The 15,864-nt window shown below is 35.1% G+C and overlaps 1 non-coding gene across 1 annotated transcript; it reads left to right on the top strand.

The window, feature by feature from the left end:
* The first annotated feature begins 15,319 nt into the window (after positions 1–15,319).
* On the top strand, positions 15,320–15,393 carry TRNAI-UAU (transfer RNA isoleucine (anticodon UAU)). The gene has a single exon. It is a non-coding gene; the product is annotated as a tRNA-Ile (tRNA).
* Positions 15,394–15,864: the final 471 nt, after the last annotated feature.

Raw genomic sequence — 15,864 nt, 5'->3', positions numbered from 1 at the left:
TTTCTCTTCATCCGGGCTACAAGCTTTTGCACAAGCTCCCAAATAGGGTCTCGGCCTGGAAGAGGGGTTACTTCGTGGTCCAAAACACTAAGGGATGGCCCTTCCCAACCCATCAGAGGGCGGTCATTCAGAATCTCGGTGTTAGACTGGACCTGAAAACAAGGGAAGCGCTCCAATCTTGGGTGGAGCTTGGCCTCAGCTTCGCGGACTACGTGGTTGAAGACAAACTTGTGCATGTTGGCCTGAGCCTTGGTAGGCTGTCTATGTTTGAGTTTTTTCTTTATTTCTGATAATGTTGCTGACGTCATGCTTTTGTTGCAGCTCCCATGAAGCTCGTTGTAGATCAACCACGTGGTCGTGGGTTCGATTCCCACAAACGATGTCAATTGATGGATCAATTTTTTGGGTGATGGCCAATTTTTTGTGTTAAGTACCTCGTTATTTGGTCTGCTTCCAAGTGGCCGATGACTCAGGCCGAAGTGGAGAACTTTGGCTGCCGAGCAGAATTGAGCTGGGCAGGCTAGGTGGCGAAATGACTATAGTGACGAGCTGGCTATGAGGTGCCGAGCTGCCTAGGTGTTAAGCTGCCTGTGAGGTGCCGAGCTGCTTGTGAGGTGCCGGGCTGACAAGGTGGCGAGCTGCCTGTGAGGTGCCAAGCTAGATTGATAAGCTTCGTTGCTCTTTAGAGACCTGCAAGGAATCAATGTCAGAGGACCCAGAGTGGCTAACCCGCGAGGTCGCTCCAATGCTTAAGTCAGTACTCTCATAGTAGACTGCGAGCTAAAAATCACAAAGTATAAGATCTAGAATATGCTTACTTGCTTACTTGCTTCCCTATGCCATTGGGGTTGGTGCCTTTATATAGGCATTGTTTGGCGTGGGCTTTATGCACCATATCCGAGATTTCTGAGAAGTCGTCTAAGTGGTCCGAGATTCCCTGAGGTAACTGCCATGCACGTTGACCACCCTCCGGATCGTTCGGCACGTGGGCCAACTTCCAAGGATCGTGGGAGTGTTCGGATATGCATGTCAAATTTGTTGCCGAGCACGTCTCGCAGGTCACTAGGTCACACCTATGCCAGGCCGCCAGGTCAGTGCCTGGGCCAAGCCGCCAAGTCGCGCCAGGGCCAGGCCACCAGTTCGCGCCAGGGCCAGGTCGCGGTCGCGCCAAGGCTAGGCCGCCAGCTTGCGCCTGTGCCAGGCTACCAGTTTGTGCTAGGGCCAGGCCGCCAGGTGGGACACCATCAACTTGGCTAAGGCAAGTTGTTGCCAATGTGGTTTTGGGTATCACTTAATTGTTCCGAGGTACCATGTGTCACAATTTCATTGGAGGGCCAAATCCTCTCTGCTCATAGGTAATCAGCAGATATAGAGATGACAAACATCCTCCAGATAACAAAACTGCAGGAAAAACCAAATGCATGCTAGTCACTTTAGAGTGCCCAATTCCTCATAAATCAGTAGAGAGAACAATCACTTTGAATTTCATATGCAAGAACATTTCTTGAAACACCGAAAGATGGAGCTCTGCCAAATGTGGAGAACACAGAAAAATGCGACATCAGCAATAAAAAATTATGATATTTTTTCTGTTATTTGACCAAGAAAAAAAATGAACAGCAATCTAATAGCAGATTTGATGGTTCAACTGGTTGATTTGCTTTGTGAAATTATCAAAATCACCCATATGGTGAATTCTCCATGTCACAAAGGGTCACCGGTTGATATACAAAAGTTGTAAATAGTAAATCAATATATAAGATAAAAATAATTATTTTTTTTATTTTCTTTATTTTAAAAGCAATGAGGTAGACTCGGATCAAATCCGAATCCGAACTGAGACCCCACCGGCCCACCCCCACCTACCATTTAAATTTCGGGTCAGATTTGGATTTGAAGTACCAATAGTTGGATCAGATTTGGATGTGGTTGGATCTGAATTGAACCCGACCTGATTATAGCCACAAGTGTAATAAAGACAAGTCTTTGCTAACAGGTTGTTCAAGACAAGTCTTTCTCCTAAACAAACTCCCACCATAAAGATAACAAACTCCCACCATAAAGATATTCAAGTGGGATGGCCTCACTTAGATGAATAGAAGACAAGCAATGAATTGAAATTTGAAAGTATGATGTTAAGTTTGTTGAGAAGCCAATTTTTAGGCTTATCATGATTTGAGTTGGGATGCAAATTTTGTAGTGTTTGAAGGTGCAAATTGAACCTCTCTAGCTCAGGTTTTATACTGGACTGTAGTTAATATGCACGTGCAAGGAACATATGTTTACAAAGTAGCTGTTGTGTGAAGAGTTTGCCCAGAACATCATTGAACCAAAAGTAGTAATTAATGAAAGGAGAAGTGCAAGGGCTTCATTACCATTACCCAGAGCAAAAAATTGCTCTATATACCAGTAAATGAACTAAGAAACAAAAAATTTCAAGGTATTGATTATCCTGTTTTTTAATGCAGCAGATTACCCTGTACATCATCAGCAGATAGAATTGGTAATCACATGCCATTCAACTTTTCAGGGAGTAATTGAATTGGTTTCATTCACAGCCTATAGTGGGAATCTATAGATCTAGCAGATGGGATTTCAGAGAGTAGCTTAAGACATATTGTTACTTTTAACCATATTGTAGCTCAAGGAAAAAATCCACTTACCCTGGACAACAAGAAGGATATTTGAAATATGTTATGCTTGCTGGAGAAAAGATTTTCTCTGAGGTTCTGTTTGTAGATTGCTGCATTTAACACATGCTTGTTGCTGTAAAATATTTGCTTTCTTAACCCAATTTTATCTAAGGAAATTCTACAGATTGTAGATCAAGCACATGCTGTCATTTTAGCAGGGGGCACTCCGCACTCTGCAGCCCATAGAGGAGACAAGGGAACGACTATTCCCGTGGTTACCGCCTGAACAGTTGAAGTTTAGTTTTTGTAGGAGCTTTGCATGCATTGTTTTAATTTTACTGTATCTTATTACACGGTTTACATGCTTCAGGGATGTGAAAAGTTGAAGGCAATGAGGGAGTGAGTCAGTGAGAGAAAGGAAGACGTGTGATTTTTTCCTTGAGCTACTCATTTTAGGCTGTGTGATAAGAAAAAAAACAAACTGTAAATCTGTAAAACTGTAATGGGTACCAATCTGAAAAAATACAGAAGAATGAAGGAAGAATGGGAGTCTAGAAAGTCTGCTGCTACGGTGGCGGCGGCGCCCGGCGGTCAGCGGACGAACGGAGAGCAAGAAAGATCGAATGAAGATTGCAGATGCAGACTGAGAAGGTAAGAAGTCTTGAAGACGAAGACTGAACTGAAGGATTGCAGAGTGCATACTGAGCCGCACCTCCGTGCAGTGTGCTACGGCGGTCGGCGGTTGTGCGAAGGTTGAAGACTTGAAGGACTCTGAGTCTCTAAGACTGTAGCTAGCGATTCTACGAAGGGTAACCTGTTGAACAGCCGAAGGAAGAGGAAACACAGTAAACACTAAACACCGAACAAATTAACTCGACTCCTATTAGGTTTAGGGCTAATACGTTTTAACACACATATAAGGGTGTATTTGTAAATAATAACCTGGGCCGGGTTGGGTATGGGGATTTAAAGGCAGATCCCATCCCCGCCCCGTCCTCGGTCCAGGGAAAAAGAAAATTCCTCAAACCTGACCCGTATACATTTGTGACCGGGGAAAATTCGCCCCGAATGGGGCGGGTTGGATCAGGGACCCGATTATGTGGGTAAAATTTATCTGAGATGTATGCCTCACCAAGTTGAGGCGCAAGGCAATGAGCATGAAATCTGAAGCAGTAACCTCTTAACCCAATGATAAGGCCACGAGACTGTGCCTTTTGGCTTTGCCTTGTCTCATAAACTCTTAAAATGAAGGGTGTTTGGTTTAATTTATATTTATTGAATTAACGTTTTGTATTTGTATGGTTGTAAAATCGAGAAAAGTAATTAATGAGGATATTTATGACACAGGCACTATTAGACACCATATTAGCAAAGTGCCAATAAACGTCTACATGTTTCAAGAAACTCCAAAATAAAGTTTTCCAAAACGGGAGAGTTGCACAAAAATTAATATTTGCTTACGTATGGATGTAATTAATGAAGCCTTTATTGAGGGGGCACCTATGTGGCAGCATAAACAGAACCAAACACGTACAAAATAAAATTTGTACAGAAGTCATGATTAAAATGGGTTTGCCAAAGACAACCCTATAGTACTAGAGGTGTAACATGGGCCAAATTGACCCAAATCTCATTATGTATATATTATAGAAGGTCTTCAAACTATGGCCCCCAACCTTTAAACACGTGGCCTTACAATATTCAGTTTCCCCATTCACACACGTGGCCATACAATACTTCATGTAGAGAGAGTTACACAGTTAGTAGGTCATGTACCTATTTTTTAGCAAACCAAAACGTTTCATTCCATTGTAGTATGTACTATGCACTTCTGTATTGAATTCAATATGCCTAAAACTGCAATTTTAGAGGAAGCAGAAATTCAATCAGGTTCCTCAAGCTGCAACTTCAGAGAAGTGGTGATTCAATCTAGTTAGACTACAACTTCAGAGAATCGGTAATTCAATCCGGTTAGTATATTTACATGCTCTGTTTTTTAGTTTTTCCGTGTTTTATATTCTGTTCAATACGAAGTTAATTGCTTGCATCAGTATGTTTTAACAATTTTAGCCTTTCAGTCTCTGTTCACTTCTTAGTTCATTGCTGCTCCTTCATTACTGTTTTAAGTTACTATTATAAGTTTTATATTGTTTAGAAATGATCACCGACTATGCCTGACCGCCAATGGCCAAGAGCTTCATAGGATACACGTTGTTTTCGGAATGCAGTAGGAACCAGCGCCTGAGAAGATGATGGACCAACTAAGTCAAAAACAACTGTGTATTCGGCCGACAACTGGCAGCTGAGATCACAACACAATTACATTTTCCTTTTTTGTTTTGATTTTTTCTTCTTCCCTTCTTATTCTCTTCTGTTATTTCAAATATTTAACACATATTTTTGTTGAAACGGGTGATAAACCACCCTTCTTTGCCCTCTCGACGGCCGTTGTATATATGTTTTTCGCCGTTGCTATGTCAAGTTAAGAGTTGGGTGATCCGGGTCTGTATCGAATTTGAATTTGAACTCCACTTATTAGCTAATAGGTTTGGCTTAGTCGGTTATATGGACATAAGCCGACCCAATTTCCAAGAGACCCAGATTTAATGCATTTAAACCAATTGCCGGAGTAACTAATGATTAATATTAATTAGTAACAATTAACATTAATTAAATCAGTTAGGTATTAAACCAAACCCGGTTTAAGTCATTACTGATAATTAATAACAATGTTAATAATAATAATTAATGATTAAGATTTATTAATAATAATTAACATTAATTAAATCAGTTAGGTATCAAACCAAACCCGGTTTAAGTTATTAATGATAATTAATAACAATGTTAACAATAATTATTTAATAGTCATATTTAATTTGATTCAATTTCCAACAGACCCGGTTTTCATGGTATATTGATAATTAATTAATATATTATTAACATTACAGATTTTATAATCACTAATTATATAACTTTATAAATAGTTGTATTTAATTAATAGAAATTACTTGCTGAAAATTACTGATTTCGGTTATTTAATTTCAGAATGTGTGCCTAAATTAATTATTTAAATAAATGATAACTTTAAAATTAATAACTAATTAAAATATTAATAAATATAAATTCCATAATTAAAACTTATTGATAAATATTCATTGGAAAATTTATTTCAAAAAAATATAAATTTACTTTCTTTACATTGACATTAAATTTGATATTAGCAATAATTTTTTAGAATGAAGTATATTAATATTTTCAGTTATTTTGGTTAATTATTATTGAAAATTTAATAATTAATTGAAATATTAATAAATATACTTGTAAAAATTATCGATTTCAGTTATTTAATTTCAGAATGTGTGCCTAAATTAATTATTTAAATAAATGATAACTGGAAAATTAATAACTAATTAAAATTTCATTGGAAAATTCATTTCAGTAAAATTAAATTTATTTCTTTAACATTGACATTAATTTCCATATTATAACAGTAATTTTTTAGTAATAAGTAGTTATTGATATTTACAGCAATTTTGGTCAATTAATTAATAAAAAAACACTTTTGGTCATTTATTGTTTTCTATGTTATTATTACCATTACTGCTATTAAAATCAGTAATTTTAATATTATAATGATTTCTCTTAATATTCAGATTCATTAATAATCTTATTTACTGATTTATAATTACTAACATTATTATTTAATATCAGTAATTATAATTAATAATATTATTTTTAGTAATTAATATATTATTAGCATTATTGGTTTTCAAATCATTAATATTAATATCTATATTATAATATCAGTAAAATAAGTAATTATTCCAGTAATATTATAAGATGGTAAATAGGAAATTTTAATTACTTAATATGACGATAAAAATTACCGAGTTTGGTAATTTATTCATTTAACATGATCCAGTTTCCACCAAACCCCAGTTTATATGTTATACTGATCATTAATTCATATTTATTAATATTAGTGGTTTAAATTTATAATTACTAATTATGTAACTTTGTAAATAGGAATATTTAATTTATAGAAATTACTTGCTGAAAATTACTGATTTTGGTACTTTAATTTCATGAAGTGTGTCTAAATTAATTATTTAAATAAATGGTTACTAACAAATTAATAATTAATCAAAATGTTAATTAATATAAATTTCATAATTATAAATTATTGATATATTTTCATTGGAAAAATTAATTCAATGAATATAAATTTATTTCATTTTTAGATTTGCATTATTTTTTATATTATCTCTAATTTTTTAGCAAAAAGTAGTTATTGATATTTTTAGTATTTTTGTACAAATTTTTAATAAAAAATACCACTTCTGGTAATTTAATTTAGTGAAAGTTATATTATAAAACTTTGAATTTTTGAAATAAATAATTGAAAGTTTTAATAATTCCCATAAGTAATAGCACATTTAAAACTTGGGGTCAGGACGGGGATCATACTCCCCGTCCTGACCCCAAGTTTTAAATAATAATAATAATAAGAATTATTAAAAACTTAATTAAGTAAAGAAATCAGTTATAACAATTTAATTACTTAATAAAGACAATTTAGGTAAGTACTTCATAAAAACAAATTATTACTTAATAATATTATTAATTATAACAAATTAAATGCTTAATAATCCATTAATTATAACAAATTAAATACTTCATAATAACAAATTATGTATGTATGTATGTATATTAAAGGAAGGTTATTTATTAGCTTAACACATGTTTATCCATAAAATTTAATTAAACACGTGGCATCTTAAAATTTAATTAAACAACATCCCAGAAGTAGGCTCATCCACTCCTAAAAAACTGTCAAAGTGGTTACCTTCAATCACAAACAAATTTTAATTAAGAGCCCTACGGTTCAAAAACTGATTGTGCATTAAAGAAATGGAAATTACCAGAATTTAGTGTAATTAGAAAATCTATTATAACAATAATACTCAATAATTAACTACTGATTATTAATAAGAATATAAGAAAATAATCATCACCATTACTAATTAAAAATAATATTAATCTTTAATTAAATAATTAAGTAAATATTACATTTTGATCAATCTTTAAAATTTTAAAGTAAAGATTTTAATTATAATAATTATTATGATAATAAAATCATTAATTAAATACTTAATAATTACAAAAAAATTTAATTAACTAAATATTACAATATAAATAATCTTTTAAAAATAAAGAAATAATAATAAAAAGTTAGACACTTTTTACTTAAACAAAATAAAAATTATCAAAAATTACTAGCCCTGTACTATGGGGTCATTCTCTAGTTGAATATGAAAAAAATTCAGGTGGGTCAGGATTGAGGCCTTGGAAAACCTAACATGATTCAAATTTGCGATCTCTTCATATTTATTTAATTACTTGACGAGCAAGTGCAATGCACATTCATATGAGGTTGATACATATGATGAAGATGTAAAAAGCTAAAATAAAAGAATATTATGATTTGGAATCTTGTTTTAACAATGTTTTATTGTTTACAAATTTTGCTTGCTTTATTGTAGGTTGATACAAGATAAATTTTATCAAGAATCTTTTGAAATATCATAACTGATCATGATCTAATGGACCCTGTTGGTTGCCTAGATAAGTATGTATTACTAAGGTTGTAAAAGGCTAAAGGCGTAGTTAAGACATAATGCCCCAAAAAGGTGAGGCATAAGCCTGAGGTGTTGTGGAACATAAGCCTTAAAGTTTAAGAATACAGTTATAAAGTTTATAAATTGATAAAAATAACATATAATATACCAAGTTAGGTTGTTAGAAGTTATAAATATCTATAAAATAAAAGTTTAGAAGAAAGAAAATAACTAAATTAATGTGATCTTTGCAAAGAATAATAATAAAAAGAAAATAAATCCATTAAGAATAATAAGAAAATTTGCTTGATATATTCAAGAGAAGTTAAAAACTTGATTGGCCAATTTTGCATTTAACTTTCCTAAAATACTAAAACAAACTAATAGAACTTGATTTCCCCTATTGTTTTGTCATTTTTACTCATTTTTATTTATTTGGCTCATAATTATTGAAGTGGTTCTTCCATATATTTTGAACTATAGAAATACATAAAATATATTTTTTGTGTTAAATTGCTAAGTAATTATTCATACTTTAGGCTTTTGCCTTTTTACGCCTCAAACTACACCTCATGTCTCGCGCCTTGAGGCTTGAAGCTCATGCCTCATTCCGACAAAGACTTAAGCCTCACATCAAAATTGCAAGGCTTAAAACAATGTGTATCATACCTATTTAATGATCCCACAAGATAGACAATGTGAGCCATTTTAGGACAGTGGAGAAAGCTTGGATGTTATAAAGAATTGCACCAATTAATAATGGTTGGGATAAATTCAACAAAAAAATCAGAGGAAAATATAATTGTGCATATATATATATATGGGGTTCATCAGCTCCTGTGAGAATATAATTAGGGGTGCATGCAAATGGATCAAATCCCGATCCGATCCTATTTGGTCAAATTCGAATCATCCATGTTCGGATATTCGAATCGGATAATTGGATCCAATTAGAAATCAGATCAGATTCGGATCACCCCCTATCCAATCCAAGAAGATCCAATCCAATATGTATTATATCTTTATAAATATAAATACATATATATGTTAATTATTTATTTATAAATATATTTTATAAATTTATTATATTTTTTCTTTTTTTATAAAAATATGCATATATAATAAAAATAATTAAAAATACTTATATATAATAAAAATTCAAATATATCTTAATTTAAATAGAATAGAATTAAATTGAATCCGACCCAACCCAGCCACTCTTTCACTCTTAGTCGAGTTTACCGTAGACAGGGATTTGCAAAGGCGTGAGTGTTGATCGATTGGGGAACTATTTCAATGGCCCTAGCTCCATGTACCATGCATGCTCATATTCTATGATATCCGGTTCTCTGCCTCTATGCACTTCACAAGCAATTTAAGATGATGGACACTCCCTCCCATCCATGTGAGAGTTGTAGCATTTTTTTTTTTAACGATTACTTCATTTAACATTAACACCAACCATCACTATTAGGATTCTCTCTGCTTCACCACTTTCGAGTTTCTCGTTTACAAAAGCGGTGGCCATCTCCTGATTATTTCCTGTCTTGCTGCTGCTACCAGTCACAACATTCATTGCAAAACGGTGAATAACCAAATTGTCGATCAAGAGAGAATTTGACTAGTCAGTCAGTCAAATCTCTCTCTCCCTCTCTCTCGTATCAAATTTACAGGGTTAGGTAAATATAAATATATAATCAAGTTAGTGAATGACATTTCCTGTGATCCGTACTTCCATCCCCACTGCCTTGAAAGAAAAAAAAAATTAAAAGATGGATTGAAAGCATTCAAAAAGTTACAATAATACCTTAATAAATACCCCAACCAGTGTCTCCATTCTCCAATTCAATTTAAAAGCCTTTTTCACTTGACAGAGACCAATCGACAACGAAACAGAGCAGTTTTCTTTCTTTCTTTCTTGAAAATTGTAGTAGTTTCCGTGGCGCCATTCTGACCCCTCTCCCTCCCCTTCTGTTCCTGATTCAAAAATTTCTAATCTTGAGCTTATTTAAAGAATGAAGCTCTGCATTACCGTATAAGACGTGGCACATGAAAATTGGTATCGGACCCATATTTTTTTTTGGTACCTGTGGAGTGTGGAAACTACAAAGGCTACACAACACAAACCTGGAATAGCCCTTCCCTGAATATCCCCTACAAGAAATGTGGTTGATACTTGAGACCCCTTACAAGATTTGAGTCATTCCTCCCCTGAGTAGAGCTGGGATATCAGAACCATATTTGATCCACTTTGGAGAATTGGAGTTCGGACATTTCTTTTTTTTAATCAAAATACTTACCACCCATTTCAAGATGACTGATCAATTATCAAGTTATACTACCATCTAGGCCTGGTTTTTTAGAAAAAGAGAGAGAGAGAGAGAAATTTGGACGTTTCGGTGCTTGGCCTAAATGGAAGAGAACCGGGTGTGTCGGCCCCAAATTGTCTTGTTCTAAAACCAGTTATATTCTGTTCCGCCCTGTGTTGAGTTGTCTTCTCAGTTTCCCTTTTTCTTTGTTTTTATCAAGTGCCGATTATTCTCGTTATCTTATTATTATTATTATTATTATTATATTTTTAAAGATAAGATCATGAGAATTCTCGTTATCATATTATCATTATAATTTCCTACTGGGTTTGGCTCAAAAATTCAAATTCAATGACAGTGAATGATGTTTTGACAGGTAAGGTAAGTAGTAATTTTCAGTTGCGAGAAGAAAGCGAATAATATTAAGGGATTGCGGTTTCCACTACACCCAACCCCAACCGTGAAAACAGGTGACACGTGCTCGTGCGCCCTCCCTCCTCCTTTTTATCTTCTACCTTTCAGTTCTCCCTCCCGAATCCCAACTCCCAATTGGCCTGGTTTTTTTAACTTTTTGGAATGACGGATTAGGATGAAATGCTATCGCATTCAAATACGGATCCGACCATCCCGTATCAATCAATAACGATTGTCTTATATCATTTTCTCTATATTATAATTCAAAGAATTATAAATCTGATCTAGTATCCTTCATCCTTTTAAGGGTATTCTATTTTTTTATGTTAAGAGGGAGAAAGTTGGTCGATGAAATTTTCGTTTTTATTGAATAAAAATGTTATATTATTTTTTTAGTTTTATGTGGAGAATATAAAAAATTTATTTTTTTAAGTATCACTTATCTATTGTCAAATAATTTTTCTACCTAAAGTTATCAATAATTCAATGGGATAAAAATATTCTTTATAATTATAGATTGTTATGATTAAAATAATCATTACCTTATTTATATGAGAAATAAAAAAAAATATGAATAAATTCAATTACTGGAAAAATAAAAAAAACTCAACTAATGCCGACTGTCCCAACTTCAATACCACAGTTAAGTTTTGTGACGTTTACTTGGGCACCCAATTTTGGTAAATTGGCTAAATTGTGCATGTTGTATCGAAGATGAGTGACGTTCACTTGTGGCCTACCTGCACGATCGATCCCCGTTGGATTAGAATCTGGGATATAGATGGATATGCTTAAATTTCAATTATTTAAATTAAAATATTCTTCTGGTAAAGGAATTTTTTGTTTCTACGGGAAGATAAGTAAAGCGTCAGCATTCGGCAGGAGATGTAAAGAAAGAAGATGAGACGTTTGAGCTCTTTTTAATGCTTTTGGGCCCTGTTTCTTTGAAAAAAGAGGAGATTAAACAGTGGATGACTTTCACAAGAAACATTGCAAAACCTAGGGAAAAGGCATTGCCCCCACCCCCACTCGTATTTAGTATCAGTAAGGCAGCAGGTGAAGATTGTGACTCTTTTGGATTTAGTGCGCTCTTGACATAAATCCCCCTCTATCTTTGGGTTGTAAGTTATAACCCCGTGGCTTCATAGTCCAGCCCATGTCCCATCTCTGATCTCTCTCATTCTGTCTCTCGGTCTCAGAAGAGCAGATAGAGAACAAAACACCCTTATTCATTGCCCATCAAGCAGAAAACAAAAAGACTCTTGGTAGTGTAAAGAAAAAGGTTAAGACATCAGTTTGGATTCAGTGCGTTTGAATTCCAAGGGATTTTCTCTTGAGTCCATTAAAATTTTGACACATTATTTCATTTCATGCTTAATTGACCATTACTTACAATCTGTTAGAGCTTAAATAAAAACTGATAAAAGAAATAAAAAAATCTACATTCTGCAACTTGCGAAAAAGACTTGCAAAGAAGTCTCTGCAAAGCCCTGTGACTCAAATCTTCTCCCCCCAACCAGTAACGACAAAACAACAAGTCTTATCAATGGTGTTCAAACTGCAACAATACAATAAAACGATAACTGTAGATTTTAACGATGACAGCAATAGCATTAATGGAAAGTTTCAAACATCAAAGTGTTCAAAGGTGAATGAAACCCCAAAATACAGAAGGCATAAATTGAGAACAAAAAGGCTAATGAACCCGCTGATTTGTGTCCAAGAACCCTTTGTAAGACTGAGGATCCTAACTCTAACTTATTTTGGCAAGTTGTCAACACCGACGAAGTTAATGAACTCACTGATTTCTGTCCGAAAATCCCTAATACCATATTTTCGTATTAAAATCCGAAATCCAAGAATCCTTTGAAAATAGAAATTTTGGAGAGCCTATCATGAAAAAAAACCCTATGTGTGACATTGTAACTGCTTGAATATTTTTTTTTTGAAAAGATATCTTTAGAGAATCGGAGCTATTGTTTTTACTTTCAGAAGCTTAGTATGGAGGAAGAAGAAGACGTCTTGTGTCTTACAAATCCAAAACCAAAACCGGGTTTAGCTTCCCATTAATGATAGGAGGAGCAATGCTTGAATTGCGTTTGGATTGAGAACGTAAGGATTTGTCTTGCAAATCCAAAGCCACAGCCGTGAGGAAGGTTTTGTCTTCCCGTTAATGGTTGGGGGAGAAGGGTTCCGGTACGATAACATGAGGGTTTCGAACTTTTTGTCAATATTTAGTTAGATTTTTTTACAAAATTTCTAAATTTATCAATTTTTTTTAAATATTTTTTTCAATAAAACTTCAGCCGGTTCAGTCTAACACCGAAAGACGTGTCAAAATTTTAATGGACTCGAAGAAAAAATCCCTTCGAGTCCAAACGCACCGATTCCGAACTGCTAAGCCCTCCATTCATTGATTCAAAATCCAGTGGCTGGTCATAACTCATATTCTTCTGTTAAAAGAACTCGTACACTGAAACTGAACTAAAGCCTGCCCCAGAAGGACCATTGAAATGCAATCCCTATAGCTTATAGCCATTACAACCCGGCATTGGCTACGAAATCATCATAATGTCAACAGAGGAGTCAGTACAACTGGGAAAATTTCCAATCATTCGTTTTCTTATCCCAAATGGAAAAATAAAATAAAATAAAAAATCACTGGCATCTGTCTGATTAGAGCCCAATTAATTTCCTTCAGCTCTACACTGAGTTCCGCATTTGTCTGCATTCAGGCAGGCCATAAACTCTGGATGGGTATTAGGGAAGCCTCGCTTACGGGGACATCGAGGCTCTGTATACACCCATTAAAACTGAATTAAATTAAATTAAAGCAGGAGCAGATTATATAATGCAAGGCTGTGCCTGTACTAGTTTGCGTTAAGTAGTAAATTGAATCAAATCCAGTGGAAATCCCAAAAACCTCTAGAAACTGAACTTTCGGAAGACGTAAGAACAACTACACCAGATCTTAAAACTCGCTGCTGACTCCTTTACGGCTGTTACTGTTGTCCTTGTGAGTCATATATGCGTTAATGAGTCAAAAAAAAAAAAAAAGAAAACAAATACAAGTATATATATGCAACAAAAAGGTACTAAATAACTGAAAAGACAGAGTTTGCACAGGTTAGGCGTTAGGCTCTACCGACCTACACAGCTACACCCCCCTACTTCTTCTGCTATCTGCTCTGCTCCCTTCCCTGGCTTGAATAGCTAGCCCTCGAAAGTCCTAGGCTTTAGTATTCCTGGTTAGGCATGGCGTGGGACAGCCATATCCTGCCCTAAAGATCAGATGATATCTCCTCCTGTTTTTCTCCATTCATTCATTCATTCATTCATTCAAATTAAGGTAAAACGCTTGTCAATAACCAATGACCCTCCATAAGAGAGTATATATATTTCTATATATAAATAGCACGAACAAGTGTTGCCCTGATAACTAGGTTACACCCACGGAGGGATAGAGAGATAGAGATGGACTGTCTTTCCTCCACACCCAACTCATCTGCTTCTTCAACAGTAACAATGGCGGCCCAGGCCAGACCCAAGGAGAAGAAGAGGTGTTGCAAGAGAAGCAAAGGAGTGAAGCTGTCGACGGACCCACAAAGTGTAGCTGCCCGACAGAGGAGGCACCGTATTAGTGACCGGTTCAAGATCTTGCAGAGCTTAGTGCCCGGAGGCAACAAGATGGACACCGTTTCCATGTTAGAGGAGGCCATTCATTATGTTAAATTCCTCAAGACCCAGATATGGCTGCATCAAGCCATGATGAACTTCTTACATGATGACTCCTCTTCCCTCCTCTCTACTCCAGCTCTTTCTCCTCAACACTTGCTCTACTCACCACCAGCCTTACCAACAGTGCCACCACCACCAGCTCCTCCATCTTTTCCACTTACCAGCTTTCAAGGAAGCGACAGCATGTTCTCTCATGAGCATATCAACTATTAGCTTAGACCTTGTTATTTAGTAGTAGTGGTCTATTGACTTACTAGCCCTCTCTCCTCTGTGTGTTTGTGTTGCCCGTATATGTGAATGATGTATTTGTAAATCTATCATAATCATTCAGTCGGCCATCTTGTTTACGTAGTTTATGTATCATGTTTCCTTTTTCATTTAGTCAAATGGTGCATTTGAGTTTTGACGGGTTTCTGTTAGACTGCCAGCTTACCAAGCGACGAGTTCAGACCTTGTATATCAATTTCGTTATATTATACGAGCAAACCGGATATGATCGTTCTGATGTGAGTTCAGATTGTTTTTCCCTTTTCGAAGCCAGTTTGATTATGATTTGGATCGTTGAAGTTAGGGTACTATAATTTATTTCTAAATAAGCATTTATCCTGGTCCCGTAGCTCAGTTGGTTAGAGCGTTGGTCTTATGAGCCGAAGGTCGCGGGTTCGAGCCCCGCCGGGACCATAAAACCATTTTGGTTCTCTTTTGGTAGCTGAATGACAATTTCTCCAAATTTCAAAACGCGCTTATATAGCACCTTTAATTTTCAGAATCTGTCTAATCAGTCCTTATTGTTAATGGTGTCATTACTACAATGATGTCGGGGACTGATGACAGTGACGGAAACATTTTTTAATGAACCAACACGGGTGCCGGGAACTGACCAAGTACTGGCAATGGCTGAAACTGCCATTGCTACAGTTCCCTGTATATTCTTTAATTTCTTTTCTTTTTTAATTTTATGTAGCTAACGAAAATTTCTGTATATACTAAAATCCGTCTCAGCTAAGTAGGATGGAAGGGGAAATGATGTCTATGTTAGCAACTTATTTCTACTTTGCTTATTTCAAAATTTACTTATGTTTGGATTCGACTTCATTAACCGTAAACAAACCTTTACTTGTATTTGGAGTTTCGTATGAAGGAAGATTTGGC

The sequence above is a fragment of the Nelumbo lutea genome, chromosome 2 (genome assembly GCF_056320005.1).
Source record: "Nelumbo lutea isolate HS-2025 chromosome 2, American lotus-T2T, whole genome shotgun sequence".
Taxonomy (NCBI): Eukaryota; Viridiplantae; Streptophyta; class Magnoliopsida; order Proteales; family Nelumbonaceae; genus Nelumbo; species Nelumbo lutea.
The sequence above is the reverse complement of the archived record's forward strand: the minus strand, read 5'-3'. Positions and strand labels throughout refer to the sequence as shown.